The following is a 23,173-nucleotide window of genomic DNA, read 5'->3' on the forward strand; positions in this document are numbered from 1 at the left end:
ATCAGTTCTGTCACAGTCACTTGTAGAACCTTCATAGCTAGAATCCTTCTTCTCTTTCTTATCTTTCGTTTGTTGTTTAAGCTGTTTAGGTTTTCTGCTGCTAACCTGAAAAGCAATCTCCTTAGCCTCCTCAAATGCCACTGCTCCTTCCTCTATTTCAGCTGTGTACTTTCCACTGGTGTCCCTCAAGCATGCCCTGACCAAGTATCAGATGGCTAACATCCCTAACACGTAGAGGACTTTTCATATGGGAATCTTGGAGATCCCTTCCCAAACACTCTCACCACAGTTGATTAATATACCCTTCCTCTAAAAAACCATGGGGCTTCCTTGGAGGGGTTGTCTAGAAATTAGTCCACTGTCTCTGCTTTCATGTTAATATTACTTGTTTTAAGAAGCTGGGTCAACGCCATTTCTACTTTCACTTTAGATGAAGTTTAACCCATATTGTATAAATTCCCTCCATCTCTCTATCTGAGATCCTTAATGCATTATCCCTCCCCCCCTCCCTGGGAACATGACAGGCCTGTGCTTTCTTTACTTACCCTTGCTTACCATCATGATGTGTTTCCTGTATGGGCTACCACTTGCCAAAGAGACAAGATGACAGGGACACCAGACAGGTTCACAAAGCTTCCTTCTTTACTTGAGGCAGGTGCTACTCTTATTCACTCGTGGCAACTGACTTCATCTCGCTCCACACAACCTCATTCAATTAGAATCACACATGCTCCATGCATGAACCGAGCACGAACTCAGAGTGGTCACAGATAGGCTGACAGATCTGGATTATGAGGAATAATATAACTTGGCAGTCAGCTTAGGCATGCAGTTTCACTGCACATGTTTGGGCAAGGCATTAAACATGTGGGGTTCACGGGACCTGGCAATGGGCCAGGGCATCATCTTGGCCCAGGCAGCTGCACATGCTTCCCACAGGAACAATAAATCTAAGTCTCTTACTCTCTAAGACTATTGCAGAGAGTGTAATCCAATATTCTTCTAGATGACTGATTGACATGTCTGCTGTTATCGCTGTCTGCAATCATTCTAGACCTAGCTTCAGTTGTTAGGGTCCAGTTACAAGGGCAGTAGTCCCCATACGGACACCAGCTGGTAGCCTGATCCCCATAACCATTGTGAGGATGAGAGAAATAGCTTCTTTCTTTTTCCTGGTATTTTTGAAGTCATAAGTGTCCAGAACTTCGCTATTAGGGTGGTAGTAAATCCTAGGTGTGGGGAGTCGTGAGCAATTGCCATCATGAGCCTCCGCTGTGCCTAACTGGTAAACAAGTAATGTGCGCAGATGCAAGAGTAAATTCGTGCCAAGTCACTGCCCATCCCGGGGCGTAGTAGTGGGGTGACGAGTGAGCAGCTAATCAGGAGCTGACACATCACATGGAGGGGTATATAAGCAGCAGCATTTTCCTTGTTTGTTGTTCTTCTTTCACCTGTGCAATCAATGCTCTCCCAATAAATGTGTGCAGAAGGATCCTGTTGCAGCGTCGTTCTTCCTGGCCAGTTGAGAACCTGCAAGAAATGGTGCTGAAACCCAGGACGAGAAACATCTTCGGGCACGAGGGAAGACCCCCTGCTACAGGGAGGATTCAGAACTGCATCGCAGAGAAGGAGTGGTTGATAAAGTTTCCCGCAAAACAGACTGTTGAGAAGGATCTGGCATGGATTCAGAACTCTTCAGCTGGGGAACGGTGTTAAGGAAGTGTTCCCGCAACACAGAATGTTGAGAAGGATTCAACTGCGTAGATTCAGAACACTTCAGTTGGGGAACAGAGGTACCCGTAAGTAAAAGAAAATTAATGTGAGTCTCTGAGAGGTATGCTTTCTTACACAGTAGGTCCAGTAATTTTCGTTGGGGTTGTGTTGCTTGCTTTCTTTCTTAGCCTTGATATAATGCTATTGCCTTAATTTTTCATCACCCTGACAATGAGTGTATCTGCTGGGGGTAGCTCAGCAGACACATAAGATCATAAAGCAAGTGTAGATAAACTTGTGGATCGACCTTGGGGCTAAGAACCGAACGTAGATAAGTGAGTACCTCAAGGACACTTTATCCAGGACAAGAAATATGAGCTAGCTGTTAAGGAAGGGCAATGACTTTTGCAGGAGCACCAGGGAAGCATATAAGAAACAGAGAGAAATGAAAAAGAAGGCACAGATAGAAAAATAAGTAAAATAAATAAATATAAATAAATAAATAAATAAATAAATAAATAAATAAATAAATAAATAAATAAATAAATAAATAAATAAATAAAAAGTTATTTTGGAGCTCTCCTAGGGACAGAATAAAAACGGGAGATGTCTTGCTCTGGCTCCTATGGAGATATTTTTAGCTTTGGAAAACTTTATCTGCTGGCTGTCCATCCTTTAACTTGTTTGAAAAGCAGCCTCAATTTCCACAGCAGAAAGTGATAAAAGCACTGTGGCTGGGCCTTAGGTTCAGCTGAAAATGCCCTGCTGAGTGCCGAATGCAAATGGAGCTCTTAAAGGGGCAGGCAGCCTCTTATAGATGGACCTTTTGTTCGGGGATTTGGAGAGAGATTAGATTCTCCTTGCTGGGATGTCCTATTTCCACTGATCAAGCTGAATTTGCATGGAATAGAGATATGCTTCTTGATCAATGTTGATTTGCACAACATACAGGGTATCCAGTGCAGGTATTTGAGCAGGTGAATCAGATTGCCATAAGGGTATGGAAATCATTGCCCACCGGTGTTGACAGTGATGTAGAACTCCAGAGGGACAATGAGGCACTGAATCAGGTGAGAGAGGAGCACTCTAAATTAGTTTGGGAGAGAGGGTCTGTTTGTGTTTCCTCAGGACCATTGACAACAGCTGCAGGTCCCGGAGAGGCTGACCAGAGCAATTCAGGGCAGGTGGAGCTGTGAGGACGTGAATGTTCCTGTGGCTGGAGGTTCTCCCGCTAGTGAAAACTGAAGAGCTCTTTGTTCCTGAAAACTATGCCATTGACGAATTAGGGTGTTTCCTCAATTCTTTACATCTAATGCCAGATTTTAAGCCTTAATGGAACTTGAATAGCATCCATCATTGCTGGCAATTTTACCTCTGCTTTTTCTTACTTTAAGGAATGGGTGGGGGTAATTTTGTTTGCTGCTGCCATCTGCTGTGGGCTTGTGTCCATGCTCTGGTTGGTCTGCAAGCTCAAAACCCAAAACAAACAAGACAGTGGAAAGGTAGTTTTCACTAAAGCACTTGCAGCCATTGAACAAGGGGCCTCCCCTGAAATTTGGCTATCCATGCTTAAGAATTAATTGACATCTGAGTTCTCTGCTCTTGTGCTCCTCGGTTCTGTGGAAAATGAGAGAGACTCAAAAATTAAAGCTCGCCTTAGGCCATACTCAGCTCTTGCACCCCTAGAGGCTAGACTCATTGCACAGGTATGAGTGAGTAGGTCGTTGACTCTTATGGATTGTTGGGCTAAGCACCACATAGGAGTCGCTCAGAGGTTTGGGCACTACTAGAATACAAGTCGATTTGCTTGAGGGTTGAGTGTCCAAGTGTCCCTCCCCTAGGAAAAAAACGGCACGGGAGCAGGTCAGGTTTGCTCTGGGTAAAAGCCTGTGAGCTTAAGAGCTAACCCTGTACATGGCCCCTATTTCTGCACACTAGGGAATCAACGTCTATCTTCATCCATTAAAGAGTGGCTTGCATTTTAATAAAATAAAAACGGGGAGATTTCTTGCATGCGTTCAAATGGCCAGGAAGAACGAGGCTGCAACAGGATCCTTCTGCACACGTTTATTGGGAGAACATTGATTGCACAAGTGAAAGAAGAACAACGAACAAGGAAAATGATGCTGCTTATATACCCCTCCATGTGATGTGTCAGCTCCTAATTAGCTGCTCACTCATCACCCCAATACTACGCCCCGGGATGGGCAGTGACTTGGCACGATTTTACTCTTGCATCTGCGAACATTACTTGTTTACCAGTTAAGCACAGCAGAGGCTCATGATGGCTATTGCTCACGGCTCCCCACACCTAGGGACTAATTGTGTTACTACACAAAAATCTCTTGACTGGACAAAGACAGCTGTAGCAACACATGGGGCCAATCTGGAGCTACAACCCCCCCAATAATGTTTACCAGGTCATAGAAACTGGAATAGTCCAGGTATGATTGCAGAGGTGTCTATGAGAAGTAGGCATATCTCCTATATATTTCCCTAACCCTGAAGTTTCGACTAACATGAACCTATTTTTATGCTACCCCCAGGGTCTAGGGCTTGCAATTGAAGTCACAGCAATTTATCCATCTAGTGCTTCTCCTTCATAGTAAGTGGGCCCAGCTGTTTGTGATATTGGTTGCTGAGAAAGAGTCAGAAAATCTCCACAACAACCATATCCTGGCTAATCCGGAGTTGCTACACCTGCACCAGACTCTTTCCTTATACCCCTCCCATACCCATATCTTTAGAATAGACATTTTTTTTTTTTAGATCTGGAAATCCATGACTCCACACCTTCTTCTTTCCCCGTGATGGCATATAAAATCTGGAACCTCTTTCCCCTCGTGGTCAAATCCTCAACCCCTACATGGTATCTGAGTAGTCCCCAGAGCTCTGACTTTCCCTTGTATAAAGCCTCATGTGGTTTATATCAGTCTTGGTCTATCGTGAATTCTTGGGTGTCTGATATTATCCAGAGGCCTGAGCAAGGGGCTCTTCTCAGAGTCTTTCATTTTGGGGCTTGCCTTGGATCAGTGTGACCACCCATATCTCCAAAAACCCACTTGGAGGTGAAATTTTTTGTCTAAAATTATTTCTTTGAGCTGGCGAGTTTTAGTCCTGAAACTGGCATTAGCTATGTTTTGTGAGAAACAGTGACTTTGCCTTGGGGTTAGGCACTGAGTGTGAACAGCAGACATGCTAGAATCAAAGGCTGCTGCTTGCTCTGAGGGACACCGTGAGTGAGGGCGATGACTCCAGGATTCTGTCTGGAGCAGATATTGAACTTTCCCGACCTTCTGCATTTCTAAGTTGATTTTGTTTGTACGTTAGAAGATGGGCATTTGTCAGTGTGTATTTGTTTTTTTGTGTCTGTTTTCAGGTATTTGTCAGTGGTTGTGTGTGTTTTGTGTCTGTTTTCCATGATATTGGAAGGACTGTAATGCCCTCCCGCCCCCCAAGTTTGACTTTATGCCACTGGACTGAAGTTAGATCAAGGCCTATAATTTTTCAGTAGAAATTAAGAAGGAACCTACGCAGACTTTCTTGAGCCTCTGAATGCCCTACTTTTAATGTAAAATGGTCACTAAAGGGGACTTTTGTTTTGAAGCTTATCTTTGAAGTTAAAGCCATTGTTTTTCAGAGTGGAACTGGGTCCTACCTGGTTCAACAGCCTTTCAAAATCCACCACCATAAATCAAACCATGGATTCCCCCATGCCTCTCAGAGCCCTCCCCAGCTGCTCCCATGCACGAGGGTGGGTCAGCACAGTGCCCGCGCTTTCTGCCCTAAGAAGTAGTAAGCACAGTGGTGATGGCGGCAGCAGTGGTGACAATGCAGACACTGCCTGAACCAGTGAGATTTCTGGCCTGGCGGCGAAAAGGCATGCAGGCCTACTCCTCAAGCCGCTCCCACTCCCCAGGTCCCTGCATCCTGCTCTAAGTTTGCAAAAGGCACAGTCTGAGGACCGAGTACCTGCAGCTGGGACCCGGAGCCAACAAGCCCAGAGTCGCCCAGCAGATAAAGCTCCTGACACCACTTTTGCCTTTTTCTTTACTACCTGTGGGCAAACCACCCACAGACAGGCAGTCTCTGCAGACCCTCCAAAATTGCCCTTTCTCATCGGCTGATCTGTACAATTAGAATGCTCCATTCCCTCTGGACCGGCCAGATTAGAACTACAACACGGCTCAAGGTAGGTTGAGGTTGACAGTTTACCGGCCAGGATCTAGTCTTAAAGGGAGCGATGAGACACCCCACCAATTTGTCTAAGGTAAGAGAAGTGATGCAGGGCCCTACAGAGCTCCCATCTGTTTTTCTAGAAAAATTGATAGAAGCATATAGATACTATACTCCTTTTAACCTTACCTCTGATGGTCAGCAAGTCGCGGTTGCTATGGCTTTTGAAGATTACATGACATGGCTTTACAAGATTTAGTTATGGAGGCAGAAAAGGTATATCACAAGAGAAAAACAGAGGAAGAGAAGAGAGAGAGGGAAAAGTGAGAAGAAGAAGAGAGGGAGAATAAGAGGGAAAGAAGACAGGAGAGGAATTTAAGCAGAATTATGGCACAGTAGTAGGGGAACGTAAAGGAAGAAACAAGCCAGATAATAGACAGACAGGTTACCTGGGCAACAATGAACCCAGACCTGAAAGAAGAAGGTATGCCCAGAAGATTTTAGAGAAGGACCAATGTGCCTATTGCAAGGAAAATGGACATTGGGCACGGGAATGCCCAAAGAAGGGAAGCGGCCCTAAGGACCAGCCCCTGAAAAATGATGAATAGGGGAAGGGGCTCCCCGAGCCTAGGGTAACCCTGATGGTGGAGGGGACCCTCATGGACTTTTTAATTGACACAGAGGCAGAGCATTCTTTCTTGAAATATCCACTTGGAAAATTAAGAAATAAAAGAACCATAGTGATTGGAGCCACCGGTCAGAAACAATACCCCTGGACCACTGCACACACAGTAGATCTGGGGAAAGGCCAAGTGAGTCATTCCTTCTTGCTCATTCCCAAGTGTCCCACACCGCTTCTAGGAAGAGATCTTTTGACTAAATAATTGCCTAGATTAGATTTATCCAAGAAGGGAGGAGAGTAAGTTGCGAATCTCCCACCTCCGTAGTCTTAGCCCTGCATCTTGAGGAAGAATACTGATTCCATGAAGGCATAAAGCAAACGGAGGTGCTAGACCTAAAAAATTGGTTGAGTGCTTTCCCTAGAGCATGGGCAGAGACTGGAGGAATGGGAATGGCTGTCAGAGTTCTCCCTGTGGTTGTGGGACTGAAAAGGGATGCAACCCCTATAGGAGTGCAACAATACCCAATGAGCCTTGGAGTAAGAGATAGAATCAGGCCACATATTCAGAGACTATTACAATTATGTATTTTGGTACCTTTCCAGTCACCCTGGAATACTCCTCTACTGCTGGCAAAGAACCCTGGCACCAGTGACTATCAACCAGCCCAAGACCTGAGAGAGGTCAATAAGAGGGTTCAAGACTTTTACCCAGCTGTTCCTAATCTCTATAACCTCCTCAGCTCACCCCCTCCAAAGCAAAAATGATACACAGTACTTCATTTAAAAAAAATGCTTTCTTTTGCCTGAAGTTACATCCCTCCAGCCAGCCCATATTGGCCTTTGAGTGGAGAGATCTTGACATGGGACAAATGGGACAATTGACCTTGAAGCGGTTACACCAGGGGTTCAAAAACTCCCCCACCCTTTTTCATAAGTCTCTACATCGAGATTTAGCCTCCTTCTGAGCTGAAAACTGCCAGATAACTCTGCTTCAATGTGCTGATGACTTGCTCCTTGATGCAGCCACGGAGAGAGAATTCTGGCAGGAGACCAAGAGATTGCTAGGCGAACTGGGTGAGTTGGGTTAATGGGCCTCTGCTAAAAAAGCCCAGCTATGTCACATAGAAGTAGTCTACTTGGGATATACTCTCCGGGATGGAAAACAGTGGCTGACAGAGGCTAGAAAAAGGACTGTGACTCAAATACCAACACTGTCTACTCCAAGACAGGTGAGAGAATTCTTAGGCACTGCTGGGTTCTGCAGACTTTGGAAACCTGGGTTTGCAACACTGGCCGCCCTCCTGTACCCCTTGACCAAGAAAAGTGGAGAATTCAGATGGACATCGGAACATCAGAAAGCCTTTGAAAATATTAAGGAGGCCCTGCTGACTGTGCCAGCCTTGGCATTGCCAGATCTAACCAAACCCTGCATCCTCTATGTTGATGAGAGGGTGTGGGGGCCAGAGGAGTTCTTACTCAGGCTCTAGGGCCCTGGAAGAGGCTGGTAGCATATTCATCTAAGAAGCTGGACCCAGTGGCCAGGAGATGGCCCACATGTTTAAAGGCTGTTCCTGCAGTAGCACTACTCATTAAAGATGCTGACAAATTAACTCTGGGACAGCAAATAACTGGAAGTCCCTCACTCTCTTGAAAGCACTATTTGTCAGCCCCCAGACCTATGGATGGCAAATGCTTGGATGATTCACTACCAGAGTCTGCTGCTGACTGAACGGGTCATGTTTGCTCCACCTGCTATTCTCAATCCTGCCACCTTTCTGCCTGAAACGGACAACTCCTCACCCGGTCACTGCTGTGCAAACATCCTTGCAGAGGAAATTGGGATTCAAAGTGATCTACGTGACCAGCCATGACCAGGTGTTCCAAACTGGTATACAGACAGAAGCAGTTTCCTAGTGGAAGGTAAGAGGATGGCAGGGGCTGCAGTGGTAGATGGTAAGCGAGATGTGCGGGCTGGCAGCCTGCAGGAAGGTAAGTCAGCTCAAAAAGCTGAATTAATTGCCCTGACTCAGGCCCTTTAGATTGCTCAAGGGCAGTCCATCAATATTTACACAGATAGCAGGTATGTTTTTGCTACAGCCCATGTCCACGTTGCCATGTATAGGCACAGAGGGTTGCTGATGTCAGCAGGCAAGGACATAAAAAATAAAGAGGAGATTCTGAGCCTCCTTGAGGCTATTCATCTGCCTGCCAAAGTGGCCATTATACATTTTCCTGGACATCAAAAAGGACACAATGCTGTGACAAGGGGTAAAAGCATTGCTGATGTTAAAGCTAAACAGGCTGCACTTGTCCCTAAGATACTGCCCTTCAGACTCAATACTGCCCTTCAGGACTCAACAGATGGAACCTCTCCAGGCCCTAAGATACTGCCCTTCAGGACTCAATACTGCCCTTCAGGACTCAACAGATAGAACCTCTCCAGAGAGTTGTTCTGCAAGAACCACAAAAAAAGGGGAAAGATTTTTGGAAAATATACAATCCTGTCCCACCTGGGAGTCAAACACTTCAAACACTGGTAAAACTTCTACTTTTTATGTTTTAAGACTCACTGATGTTGCAGAAGCAATAGTTAAGAACTGTGTACCATGTGCCATGATTGATGCAGGACATTCAAGATATGCTCCAGGGAGAAGACTAGGAGGAGATCGCCCTGGAGCCTATTGGGAAGTAGATTTTATTGAAGTAAAGCCAGCTAAGTATGGTAATAAATATATTTTAGTTTGTATAGACACCTTTTCAGGATGGGTGGCGGCCTACCCAAACCAAAAAAAAAAAAAAAAAAAAAAAAAAAAAAAAAAGAAAAGAAAAAAAGAAACTTCCAATGTTGTGCTTAAGAAAATCCTAGAAAAAATTTTCCATGGTTTGGAATATCTAAGGTAATTGGGTCTGACAACGTACCCACCTTTTTTGCCCAGGTAAGTCAAGGACTGGCCATCCAACTGGGGGTTGATTGGAAATTACATTGTGTTTATAGACCCTAGAGTTCAGTCTAGGTAGAAAGGAAAAAAAAAAAAAAAGAAAAAGAAACTTGACTAAATTGACCTTAGAGAACCACGGTGGGAATAACTGGACAGCCCTCTTTTCCTTTGCCTTGTTCCAAGTCAGGAACACACTGGGAATCTGTAAGATCACTCCATTTGAAATCCTGTATGAGGGAGGGGGTCTCCCCCGCTTACTGAAGTGAGACAGTGTTATATCCTTTAAAATTTAACCCTGGTTCTTCATTGTTTACACTCATGAAAGCCCTAGAAGTCGTTAGAAACACCGCCTGAGAGCAGCTCAAGGAGGCCTATGAACCAAGAGATTTGGTGATACCACACCAGCTTCAGGTGGGAGATGCAGTTCTCGTCTGATGACATCCAGCTGAGAATCTATAACCTTGTTAGAAAGGCCCTTGAATCGTGCTGCTGACCACTCCCACTGCTGTCAAAGTAGAAGGCATCTCTCCTTAGATTCATGCCTCTCATGTAAAGCGAGCTCCTGAAGAATAAATCCCCTTAGTTGACCACACTCATTTTTATACTGATATAGCTTCAGGTCAGGGATGGTGATTTCTCCTGAAGTTCTTTTATTGTTAATTATTTCCACTATTCTATTTTTTTTGTTTTTGTTTTTCCAGATGAATTTAAGAACTGCTATTTCCAAATCTTTGAAGATTTATGTTACAGTTTTGTTGAGGATTGTGGTTTTTTTTTTATAGATTACTTTTGGTTGGATTGCCATTTTTACTATGTTAATTCTACAAATCCAAAACATGGGAGATCTCTGTGTTTTCTCAAGTCTTCTTCCATATCTTTCTTGAGAGACATAAACATTTTTTCATACATATTTCACAGTACACTAATCAGAATGCCCAAGATCAAAAAATCATCAGTTGTAAAGGAGTAGAGAAAGAAAAACACTTATCCATAATGCAGTTTGGATTTCAAAGTGGTAGATCCACTCTGGAAATCCATCTGGAGGTTCTAAGATAATTGGAAATATATCTACCTGAATACCCAGAAAACCACTCTTGGTCATATACCCAAAAGATACCCCACTATGCCACAAAGGTATGTGCTCTATTATGTTCATAGAAGTCTTATTTATAATAACAAGACAGTGCAAACAAACTAGATGTCCCACAATGAAAGAGTATATACAGAAAATTTGTTCCATTTACACAATGGACTACTACTCTGATATTAAAAATTAACATATCATGAATGTTGCTGGAAAATCCATTGAAGTAGAAAATATCATCGAGTGTGAGGTAAGCCAGATTCAAAAGGATATTCATGGTTTGTACTCACTAAAAGTTCATATTATTCAAAAAAGTACTGAATACTCTGGATGCAACCCACAGGACTCAAGAAGTTTAACAATCCGAAGGGCCCTGAATATAGTTGAAACAATTTTTATTTTTCATTTGGGCTGTGGACACTTCTGTGAATGAAAAAAAGTAGCTAAGTCACAAGAACATACAAGGATATACTCATTTCTCAATCCTTCTGAATGCAGACATGTGACCATCTGCCTAGGCAACTTTCATTAGATGAAAAGTGACAAATTGTAACTTCTAATTACAAGCCAAATTAAGCCTTTCTCCCTAAGATGGTTTGTTTAGAGCATTTTATTGTAATAATAGAAATTTGACTGGAAGACTCATAAAGTAAAAAGATAAATTTATAAGTTCTCATCGTGTACTTTTCAAGTTCTGTGGCATTTTTTTACACACAATAATTTCTACACACCCCTGGTTAACATGGATGTTTAATTTCTATATTAGGAAATATTAGTTAATATACTGTATGACATCATAGTGAATTATTCTTTTTATATGTAGTATTTTGTAACTATTTTTATTTTTATTTATTTATCTATTTATTTATTTATTATTTATTTTTACAAGATATTATCTTTCTTTACATTTCAAATATTAGTCCTTTCTTTGTTTCGCCACAGATAATCCCTATTCAATTTTCCCTTTCTGTGTTTCTACGAGGGTCTTCCTCCATCTACCCATTTTACCCTCCCCACTCTGGTACATGCCTACACTGGGGAATCAAGCCTTCACAGGACCAAAAACCTCACCTCCCACTGATGTCTGACAAGGTCATACTCTGCTATATATGCAGCTGGAACCATGGGTTGGTGCTTAGTCCCTGGGTGCTCTGGACAGTCTGGTTGGTTCATATTGTTGTTCTTCCTATAACGTTGCAAACCCATTCAGATCCTTCAGTTCTTCCTGTAAGTCATCTACTGGGGACTCCATGATCAGTCTGATAGTAGTCTTTGAGCATCAGCCTCTTTTCTTGCCAAGAAATGGCTGAGCTTCTAAGGAGATAGCCATATTTGGTTCCTGTCAGCAAGCACATGTTGGTATCCACAGTAGTGACTGGGTTTGGTGTCTGTATATGGGATGGATCCACAGGTTGGGCAGACAATGGATAGTTATTCCGTCAGTCTCGGCTCTGCAGTTTGTCTCCATATTTTTTCCAAGGAGTATTTTGTTCCACACTCTAAGAGGGATTGAAACACCCACACTCTCATCTTCCTTCTGTTGAGCTTCATATGGTCTGTGAATTACATTTTGGATATTCTGAATTTTTTAGAATGCTATCCATTTATCAGTGAGTGTTTACCATGTTTGTAATTTTGGGATTGGGTTACCTCACACAGGATGATATATATTATATCTTTCCATTTGCCTGTGTATTTAATGAAGTCATTGTCTTTGTATCATTAGCATATATTTTTATCTCTATTGCTCTATCCTACAGCTTGAGGTCGAGGATGATTCCCCCTGAAGTTCTTTTATTGTTGAGAATAGTTTTTCCGTATCCTGGATTTTTTTTTTTAATTCCAGATGATTTTGTAAATTGTTCTTTCTATCTTTATGATTAATTGAGTTTTAATTTTGATTGTGATTTCACTGAATCTATAGATTGCTTTTGGCAAGATGACCATTTTAACTGAATTAATCGTGCCAATCTATGAGCATGGGAGGTCTTCTGAGATTTTCAATTTCTTTCTTCAGAGACTTGAAGTTCTTGTCACACAGATCTTTCACTTGCTTCGTGCGAGTAACAGAAAGGTATTTTCTACTTTGAGAAAATGTTAATGAGATTTTAAAATTTGATTTACATTTGTTGTGGAAATACAGAAGTTTTGCACAAAGTCTTTGAAATATACTTTATGGTTTATTATGTTTAACATTATGGAAAAGAATCAGTTACATATGCAAGCAATTTGTACATTTTAATTGAATTATGATTTACACTAAGTCTTAACTGAGTCAATATAGGAAAAAAAATTAGACCTTCTATTTGGTAGAACAGAATAAAACCCTACTTTGAAATACAATCAATTTTCTAAAAAAGATTCTCTCTCTCTCTCTCTCTCTCTCTCTCTCTCTCTCTCTCTCCCTCTCTCTCTCTCTCTCTCTCTCTATCTATCTGTCTGTCTGCAAACTTTAATTTTAAAAATCTAAAACATAAAATAAAACTTCTCTGATAATCTCTTAGGAAAAAAATTTGTAATTATTTCCCATTAGATGATTTTTTACTGCTATTTTTCTTTTTATAAAATGAAAAGAACAATTTAATTTTTTTGAGCATTCTTTTCCTATTTGTATAAATTTGACTGCTTTCATTACTTTACTTTACAGGGACATGATCAACAACAAATTATATGAGCAGTATAAAAATATGTTTCAGAAGTTGTATGTGGGTGTACAGAAATTCAATAAAGAACAAAAAAAAACAGTGGTTGTTATAATAAATAACTTTATAATTACCCTCGTATACCTATGTATCAAGTAGGAATGGAGAAACTAGCCTTGTGTTCGACACATGAAACTAAATTAAGTCTCATTATCTAACTATCCTTGGTTCTTTTCTAGTCCTACTGAATTGTAAATCAGAGAGGTATGGTCACATACTATAACAATGAAAACCACTAAGAATTTTAATGGAGAAGAGATCATAAATTTCCAAGGGGCAGACATTTGCTGAGAGATGAAGAGAGGATTACCAGTTTTTACAATATGTCAGCCTCAGGTATAGTTGAAAGATAGACAAAGATTACTTACTGTTGTCATCTGGACTCTGTCGTTAATTTTAGAAAACCAACTCAAACTAGCAAATTAGTTTTTACAATCCTAAACTTAGTCCCTATTTATTAAAAAAAAAAAAAAAAAAAAAAAGTGTATGGAAACAACTTTCCTAACAACCCTGGCAAAATACTCCTGTGGACGAATATCACCAAACTATTTTAGATCATCTCCCATTAATGTAACAATCACTGTAGTCATCAAATGGTTTCCATGTAAGATCTGAGGCAATTACCATATTAACCATTTTTTTATTTGGTTGGTTAATTGTTTGGGGGGTATTCAATTTGAAATGAACAGGAGATCATTTCCTGCCTGCGAACAACATGGAGGGAGCTGCCATTATGAGTCAGTTCAGGAAAGAGATAGGGACTACAGATAAAAAATAAATAAATACTCCAAATGAAGGCCATTTTTAAACCTTTCATAGCATGGCAAAAAAACACTGTAGTCATTTACAGACCAAAAGCTAGAACCTCTTTGTAGTGTGGGCATTGGGCTTAGCATCCTATTCAGTATACTAACTTACTTGGAAATTATCATAAAAAAAATATACTGAATATTTTGTCTTTAGATCTCTAAAAACCTCAGAAATACTTATCAAAATAACAGACAACAATAAGTTCAACAGAATAAGTTTCATGTTTTTTCAACAAAAATTAAGGCTGTTTATAATATTAAATATTTGTTATGAGTAATTTTTTGCTCATTTGGTCATAAATATATATGTTTTTGGGAACATAATTCTAATAACTTAAAATTTATATTTTGTATTATTATGTATAACATTGGCAAATTAGATAAGACATGCTCATTCATTTTAAATTCATAAATCTACTCCTATTTTCTGCATCTTTTAAAAATCAGAAACCTCCCTAGGCAAGATCTTAAACTACTGTTCTCCTGTATGCCATGACATTTTTAGCAGATATTTAAATGTATTAACTGATCTACAAATGAGTGCAAATCTGAAAGACCAGAATCTCTGTTACCTTTCACATAATGACTCAATTCGATTTAAACTATGACTACAATTAGAAAAATACCCAAATCCTAAAGTCAAATCCTCACCTCTTTTATCAGTCATAGAAAATCTTTTAATAGCTATGGTACTGTAATCTGTAATCCCAGCATTTGGCAGTTGAATGCAGGAGGATCAAGGCCTTTGACTGTCCATAGCTACATAGAAAGTTTGAGGTCAGCTTGAGTAATGTAGGACTGTCTCAAAAAAACCTGTCCCCTACAAATCAAACAGAAATATAATATTAGTATAAAGATATAAAAATAGTAAATATTTCTGTCACATCAGTAAGAAAATGTTGACCAGAAATACTAAAATAAATGTACAATTGGAATTTTTTTTACTAAATTTTTGAAGGGAAAACTATTGAAATCTGGATATCCATAGAGTTCCCTGTTTAGAACATTATCCTGACAGCATATAGCCTAGAACTGGTAAGAAGCAAGGCTTGGAGAATCACAGGAGTTGCCTTGCCCAGACTTTAGAGATGGCAGCAAATAACTGTAAGTATCACCTGTTATTTTAGAATTAGGAAGTGCAATTGATGATGACATGTTCCAATATAATAATAGAAAAACAAAAAAACAAACAAACAAAACCTATTATTTCTGCTTTAGATATTGGCAGGGCCATTCTAGCCACATCATTTGACAAAAGCACAACACAGCTCAGAAAATTGTTTTGATGACATCAACAATTATCAGACTTAAAATCTGTCCATGTGCTTCAAACTTCTCTCATCTTCTGGGGTTATACATGGTGGTATTTATGAGATCTCTAAATGATCCCTAGGATTAGGAGCATAGTGTGTAGAGTTGGGAGTGGATATATAGACTGGAGAGATAAAATGGGAACCATGGTGATCCTTGGATTGCCTGTGCCACATACCTTTGCAGTTGTGGTAATAGATTCAGTGCAGATTGGCAATACCGTCTATGAGCACTACCCTAGCACACAGTACAGTGCTTTCTTTTCTTTTTTCCGGGCTTTTGCCTGTTACAGGGAATATACCTTGGATAATACTGGGTTGTGTGTGGAAAATAACAATCATTGGATCAGTTCAAAGCTATGGGAGCTGCCAGTTAATAGGCTAAGCTTCAGACTACATCCTTCAAATGGATAAGTAGGGTCCAGTCTAGATGCATTTCTCGATCCCCAGAATACATGAATAGCATATAGTGTTCTAGAGTAGTATCCAGCTTAAAGATACTTTTGTTGCTCTTGTGTTTTCCCTCTTCTGTATCCCCCAAGTTCATGCCGCTTTCTTGGCATGACTCACAAATGAGCCTTTGTGTAGTAACCTGTGGTATATGAGAGGAGTTGTCTGAATAGAGATGAAATATTGAGTCATGGCAAACACAACTGTGGAAATAGAAACCATCCAGGGGCAAATGTTGTAAAATTAAAATAGTCTGTGAAAGAAAAATGCTTTTGCTTTCAGAAGGAGAGTGAATGGAGTTCTTCACTAAGCTGAAAGGGGGCTAATAAAGGACTTTTTTTTTTACTGGAGAATTTAATAAGAATTAACCAAAACCCAGGTGCAATTATTCTTACAGGAGTGAACTGGATAGATGGGTAGAGTTTGGCTAGTATAAGATACTTGATTTAATGACATTTGAGGTCCTTTTTCGAAATCATGATCAATAAATTCTGCCCTATGTGACATTTCTACTATATTTGTTTGAAAGATGAATAAACTAGGATACATAGATATAGATTTATAGTATAGTTCTTGAACATTCATGATGTGACATTTAAATATGTATCATCAGGACATATTCTAGAGCTCTGCATTAGGCACACATAATCTATAGCTCCTGGGGACATACACGCAAATGAACAAACATGACTTTATAGTGTTTCTTGTCTTCATAATGGAATACATTTTATGAATAATCTAAAAGCAATAGGTTCAGTTTCTATGTTCTTAGAGACAGAACCTAAAAGACCCTAAAAACTCTAAAAAATAAAAAAAAAAATAAAAAAGAAGAGAAAAGAAAAGAAAATAAACTTGAAGCTTTAAATAAACAACAAAAACCCTAAAAAAAAAAAAACAAAAACAAAAAACACAAACAAATAAACTACAAAATAACATAACATTTTTGAAAAAAGAAAACTAAAAGAACCTAAAACCCTAAAGAAAAACAAACAAAAAAATCAACAAAAAATTCTAGATCTCTACAAAGAACGAGAAAAACATAAAATCATTACCACAAACAAACAAACAAACAAGCAAAGAACACCAAAAACCACACTAAGGCTTAAAAAAAAAGAAAAAAATAAACTTACCAAATACACTGAGAACAACCCTAAAATCAATTAAAAACGGTAAAAAAAAATCCTAAAACAATAAAGCAAAACCTAAAACCCTAAAACACCCTAAAATTATTAAACAAACACTAAATGACCCAAAAAATCTAATTTTATAATTCTTAATAAATATTTTTAAAACCCAAAATTCTATAAATAAGAAAACACAAGAACTCTAAAAAGACCCTGAAAAAATTATAAAACTGTGTCTTTCTGCACAAAATCAGGCCATTCTGTCTTCCATCACTGAATGGGGAGGGCTCACTATCCCTCATCACTATCTGATAAGGTAAAGACAGTTGATGAGGGATGAACAGTCAGTTTTCATCAAAGGTATTCCTTTTGAAGGTGATAGATTGTTCATGCTCTACTGGAAGCCAGATGTCCAAGAGTTTATGGGAAACACAAATGATTTGAATGGGTTGTAACAAAGGGGAGAAAATGAGATATGAAGTTGGCAGTAGGAGTTAGGTGGGAATGGGCCGTGTTTTGTTCTGGGAGGAGTTACTAAAAGAATTGGAAAGTAAATTTCATCAAAATATTTGTGTGCAATTCTCAAGGTATTAAGGTATTACTAAAAGAATTGGAAAGTAAATTTCATCAAAATATTTGTGTGCAATTCTCAAGGTATTAAGGAAAGTAGTTCTTAATATACCATGTCTGTACTGAACACATACAGACCACTTATATTGCCATCTTCTAAATAACAACTTCTTATACAGTAGTTTCATTACATTGAGGGCAAAAGTAATCCATAGGTTATTTAAAATAAAGAAGAATCTGGGGAGATGGCCCAGGGGTAAAGCTAAGTGTTTGGTCAAACTTTCACCTGCAAAAACGGTGCTTATGAATGGGAGTGGGAGAGACAGAAGGATGACGGTGGCTTCCTGAATGTCAGCCTCACTCCTAGTTCAGCAAGAAACCCTGTCACGAGGGGAAATTAAGGAGTGAATTAACAGAAAACAGTATACCCTTCCCAATCCTCTGCACTTACGAGTATATTTCTGTATGCATACACACATCAATATGATTACTGTATAAAAGAGGTTACTTTCCATAAATTATAGGCAAAAGCAATGTTGTTTTAGCCTAGAGACCTGAAGACTTTTATATCATTAGGGTCCTAGAGAAACTCTCAAGATATTGAGGATGGGTATATCTTCTTCGTGTCTAAAGAAAACCTCAGTTAAGTGTGTGTGTCAGTGACTCTAAACATCTTTCCTCCTCTAGATTCCTATTTATTCCACAGAATGGTCTATAAATAATGAAATTATGAAAATAAGACTGTTGATTTGCATTTCCCTGATGATTAAAGATGTTGAACATTTTTTCAGGTGCTTCTCTGCCATTCAGTATTACACGAGTGAGAAATCTTTGTTCAGATCTGAGCCCCATTTTTTAATGGGGTTATTTGATTTTATGGAGTCTACCTTCTTGAGTTCTTTATATATATTGGAAATTAGTCCACTGTCCGATTTGGGATAGGTAAAGATCCTTTTCCAATCTGTTAGTGGTCTTTTTGTCTTATTGATTCAGAGCCACTAGTCAAATAAATTACACCCTTGCACTAAGCAAGGCTTTTTAATCTCTTTAAAGGACTACTGGTGTATGGGGGTCCATGGAATTTTTCAGTTCCCAGTCTGCACCATTTTTCGGTGGTGGCAGCAAGAAGCAGGTCATAAACATAATGAAGAAGAAAAACTTGGGGGATTTCTGACCTGAACTGTGCCAAGTCTGAATGGAAGGCTTCATCAAAGAGAATAGGAGAGTTCTTGAATTTTTGAGGTAAATGTCTCAAAGTTAGTTTGTCCAGCCTATCCCTAATCTGGGTCTCTCACTTGAAAGCAAAGATTACCTGACTCATGGGATGTAGTTTTAGGCAGAAGAATGTGTCCTTCAGGTGCAGGACTATATAACAATGTCTGTCAGGGTGGAGAGAACTAAGTAGATTGTAGGAGTTAAAGACAATAGGATGAATATTTCATACTCTTTCGTTTACTTTTATTAAGTCTTGTACTGGCAGATAAACATTAGTGCCTGGCTTTTTAACTGGTAGTAATGGAGTATTCCAGGGAGATTGACAAGGGACCAAAACACCTAGTTCTATGAGCCTTTGAATGTGAGGTCTGATGCCCTCTTGGGCCTCTCTGCTCATGGGGTATTGTTGTACCCCAATAAAAGTCGCACCAGTTTTCAGCTTCATAATGATGGGGGGCACCCTCTTTGCCTCTCCCATACCTTCCATCTCTGCCCAGGCGTGAAGATAATCTCTCTAACCAGGTCCATTCTAGAACTTTTCTCGATGTGGCTTGAGGCTCATATAATCTATATACTTCTAATTTTAAAACTAAAATTATATAGAGAGGGGCTTATCAAGAGATTGAATTTTCTTCCAAAGAGAAGCTTATTTTGGCTTTTAATGTGATAGTAAGTCTCTAACCAACAATGGGGTTGACATTCAAGAACGTTGAGGAAGGAATGAGTTACTTGGCTTCTTCTTAAATTAACTTTCAACAAGTCCCTTCCACTCGACTCGAGCCCCGGGCTACCTTGCCAGCAGAGTCTTGCCCAACACCCGCAAGGGCCCACACGGGACTCCCCACGGGACCCTAAGACCTCTGGTGAGTGGAACACAGTGCCTGCCCCAATCCAATCGCGCGGAACTTGAGACTGCGGTACATAGGGAAGCAGGCTACCCGGGCCTTATCTGGGGCACAAGTCCCTTCCGCTCGACTCGAGCCCCAGGCTACCTTGCCAGCAGAGTCTTGCCCAACACCCGCAAGGGCCCACACGGGACTCCCCACGGGACCCTAAGACCTCTGGTGAGTGGAACACAGCGCCTGTCCCAATCCAATCGCGCGGAACTTGAGACTGTGGTACATAGGGAAGCAGGCTACCCGGGCCTGATCTGGGGCACAAGTCCCTTCCGCTTGACTCGAGCCCCGGGCTACCTTGCAAGCTGAGTCGCCTGACACCCGCAAGGGCCCACACAGGATTCCACATGTGATCCTAAGACCTCTAGTGAGTGGAACACAACTTCTGCCAGGAGTCTGGTTTGAACACCAGATATCTGGGTACCTGCCTTGCAAGAAGAGAGCTTGCCCAAAGAGAATACTCTGCCCACTGAAACTAAGGAGAGTGCTACCCTCCAGGTCTGCTCATAGAGGCTAACAGAGTCACCTGAAGAACAAGCTCTTAACAGTGACAACTAAAACAGCTAGCTTCAGAGATTACCAGATGGCGAAAGGCAAACGTAAGAATCCTACTAACAGAAATCAAGACCACTCACCATCATCAGAACGCAGCACTCCCACCCCACCTAGTCCTGGGCACCCCAACACAACCGAAAATCTAGACCCAGATTTAAAAACATTTCTCATGATGATGATAGAGGACATCAAGAAGACTTTCATAAGTCACTTAAAGAATTACAGGAGAGCACTGCTAAAGAGTTACAGGCCCTTAAAGAAAAGCAGGAAAACACAGCCAAACAGGTAGAAATCATTAAAGAAAAACAGGAAAACACATCCAAACAGGTGATGGAAATGAACAAAACCATACTAGAACTAAAAGGGGAGGTAGACACAATAAAGTAAACCCAAAGCGAGGCAACGCTGGAGATAGAAACCCTAGGAAAGAGATCTGGAACCATAGATGCGAGCATCAGCAACAGAATACAAGAAATGGAAGAGAGAATCTCAGGTGCAGAAGATTCCCTAGAGAACATCGACACAACAGTCAAAGAAAATACAAAATGCAAAAGGATCCTAACTCAAAACATCCAGGAAATCCAGGACACAATGAGAAGACCAAACCTACGGATAATAGGGGTGGATCAGAATGAAGATTTTCAACTTAAAGGGCCAGCTAATATCTTCAACAAAATAATAGAAGAAAACTTCCCAAACATAAAAAAAGAGATGCCCATGATCATACAAGAAGCCTACAGAACTCCAAATAGACTGGACCAGAAAAGAAATTCCTCCCGACACATAATAATCAGAACAACAAATGCATTAAATAAAGATAGAATATTAAAAGCAGTAAGGGAGAAAGGTCAAGTAACATACAAAGGCAAGCCTATCAGAATTACACCAGACTTTTCACCAGAGACTATGAAAGCCAGAAGAGCCTGGACAGATGTTATACAGACACTAAGAGAACACAAATGCCAGCCCAGGCTATTATACCCAGCCAAACTCTCAATTACCATAGATGGAGAAACCAAAGTATTCCACGACAAAACCAAATTCACACAATATCTTTCCACGAATCCAGCCCTTCAAAGGATAATAACAGAAAAGAAGCAATACAAGGACGGAAATCACGCCCTAGAACAACCAAGAAAGTAATCATTCAACAAACCAAAAAGAAGACAGCCACAAGAACAGAATGCCAACTCTAACAACAAAAATAAAAGGGAGCAACAATTACTTTTCCTTAATATCTCTTAATATCAATGGACTCAATTCCCCAATAAAAAGACATAGACTAACAGACTGGTTACACAAACAGGACCCAACATTCTGCTGCTTACAGGAAACCCATCTCAGGGAAAAAGACAGACACTACCTCAGAGTGAAAGGCTGGAAAACAATTTTCCAAGCAAATGGACTGAAGAAACAAGCTGGAGTAGCCATTTTAATATCGGATAAAATCGACTTCCAACCCAAAGTTATCAAAAAAGACAAGGAGGGACACTTCATACTCATCAAAGGTAAAATCCTCCAAGAGGAACTCTCAATTCTGAATATCTACGCACCAAATGCAAGGGCAGCCACATTCATTAGAGACACTTTAGTAAAGCTCAAAGCATACATTGCACCTCACACAATAATAGTGGGAGACTTCAACACACCACTTTCTTCAAAGGACAGATCGTGGAAACAGAAACTAAACAGGGACACAGTGAAACTAACAGAAGTTATGAAACAAATGGACCTGACAGATATCTACAGAACATTTTATCCTAAAACAAAAGGATATACCTTCTTCTCAGCACCTCACGGGACCTTCTCAAAAATTGACCATATAATTGGTCACAAAACAGGCCTCAATAGATACAAAAATATTGAAATTGTCCCATGTATCCTATCAGACCACCATGGCCTAAGACTGATCTTCAATAACAACATAAATAATGGAAAGCCAACATTCACGTGGAAACTGAATAACACTCTTCTCAATGATACCTTGGTCAAGGAAGGAATAAAGAAAGAAATTAAAGACTTTTTAGAGTTTAGTGAAAATGAAGCCACAACGTACCCAAACCTATGGGACACAATGAAAGCATTTCTAAGAGGGAAACTCATAGCTCTGAGTGCCTCCAAGAAGAAACGGGAGACAGCACATACTAGCAGCTTGACAACACATCTAAAAGCCCTAGAAAAAAAGGAAGCAAATTCACCCAAGAGGAGTAGACGGCAGGAAATAATCAAACTCAGAGGTGAAATCAACCAAGTGGAAACAAGAAGAACTATTCAAAGAATTAACCAAACGAGGAGTTGATTCTTTGAGAAAATCAACAAGATAGATAAACCCTTAGCTAGACTCACTAAAGGGCACAGGGACAAAATCCTAATTAACAAAATCAGAAATGAAAAGGGAGACATAACAACAGATCCTGAAGAAATCCAAAACACAATCAGATCCTTCTACAAAAGGCTATACTCAACAAAACTGGAAAACCTGGACGAAATGGACATATTTCTGGACAGATACCAGGTACCAAAGTTGAATCAGGATCAAGTTGACCATCTAAACAGTCCCATATCACCTAAAGAAATAGAAGCAGTTATTAATAGTCTCCCAGCCAAAAAAAGCCCAGGACCAGATGGGTTTAGTGCAGAGTTCTATCAGACCTTCAAAGAAGATCTAATTCAAATTCTGCACAAACTATTTCACAAAATAGAAGTAGAAGGTACTCTACCCAACTCATTTTATGAAGCCACTATTACTCTGATACCTAAACCACAGAAAGATCCAACAAAGATAGAGAACTTCAGACCAATTTCTCTTATGAATATCGATGCAAAAATCCTCAATAAAATTCTCGTTAACCGAATCCAAGAACACATTAAAGCAATCATCCATCCTGACCAAGTAGGTTTTATTCCAGGGATGCAGGGTTGGTTTAATATATGAAAATCCATCAATGTAATCCATTTTATAAACAAACTCAAAGACAAAAACCACATGATCATCTCGTTAGATGCAG

This window comes from Mus musculus, chromosome Y (genome assembly GCF_000001635.26).
Source record: "Mus musculus strain C57BL/6J chromosome Y, GRCm38.p6 C57BL/6J".
In the NCBI taxonomy this organism is placed as follows: domain Eukaryota; kingdom Metazoa; phylum Chordata; class Mammalia; order Rodentia; family Muridae; genus Mus; species Mus musculus.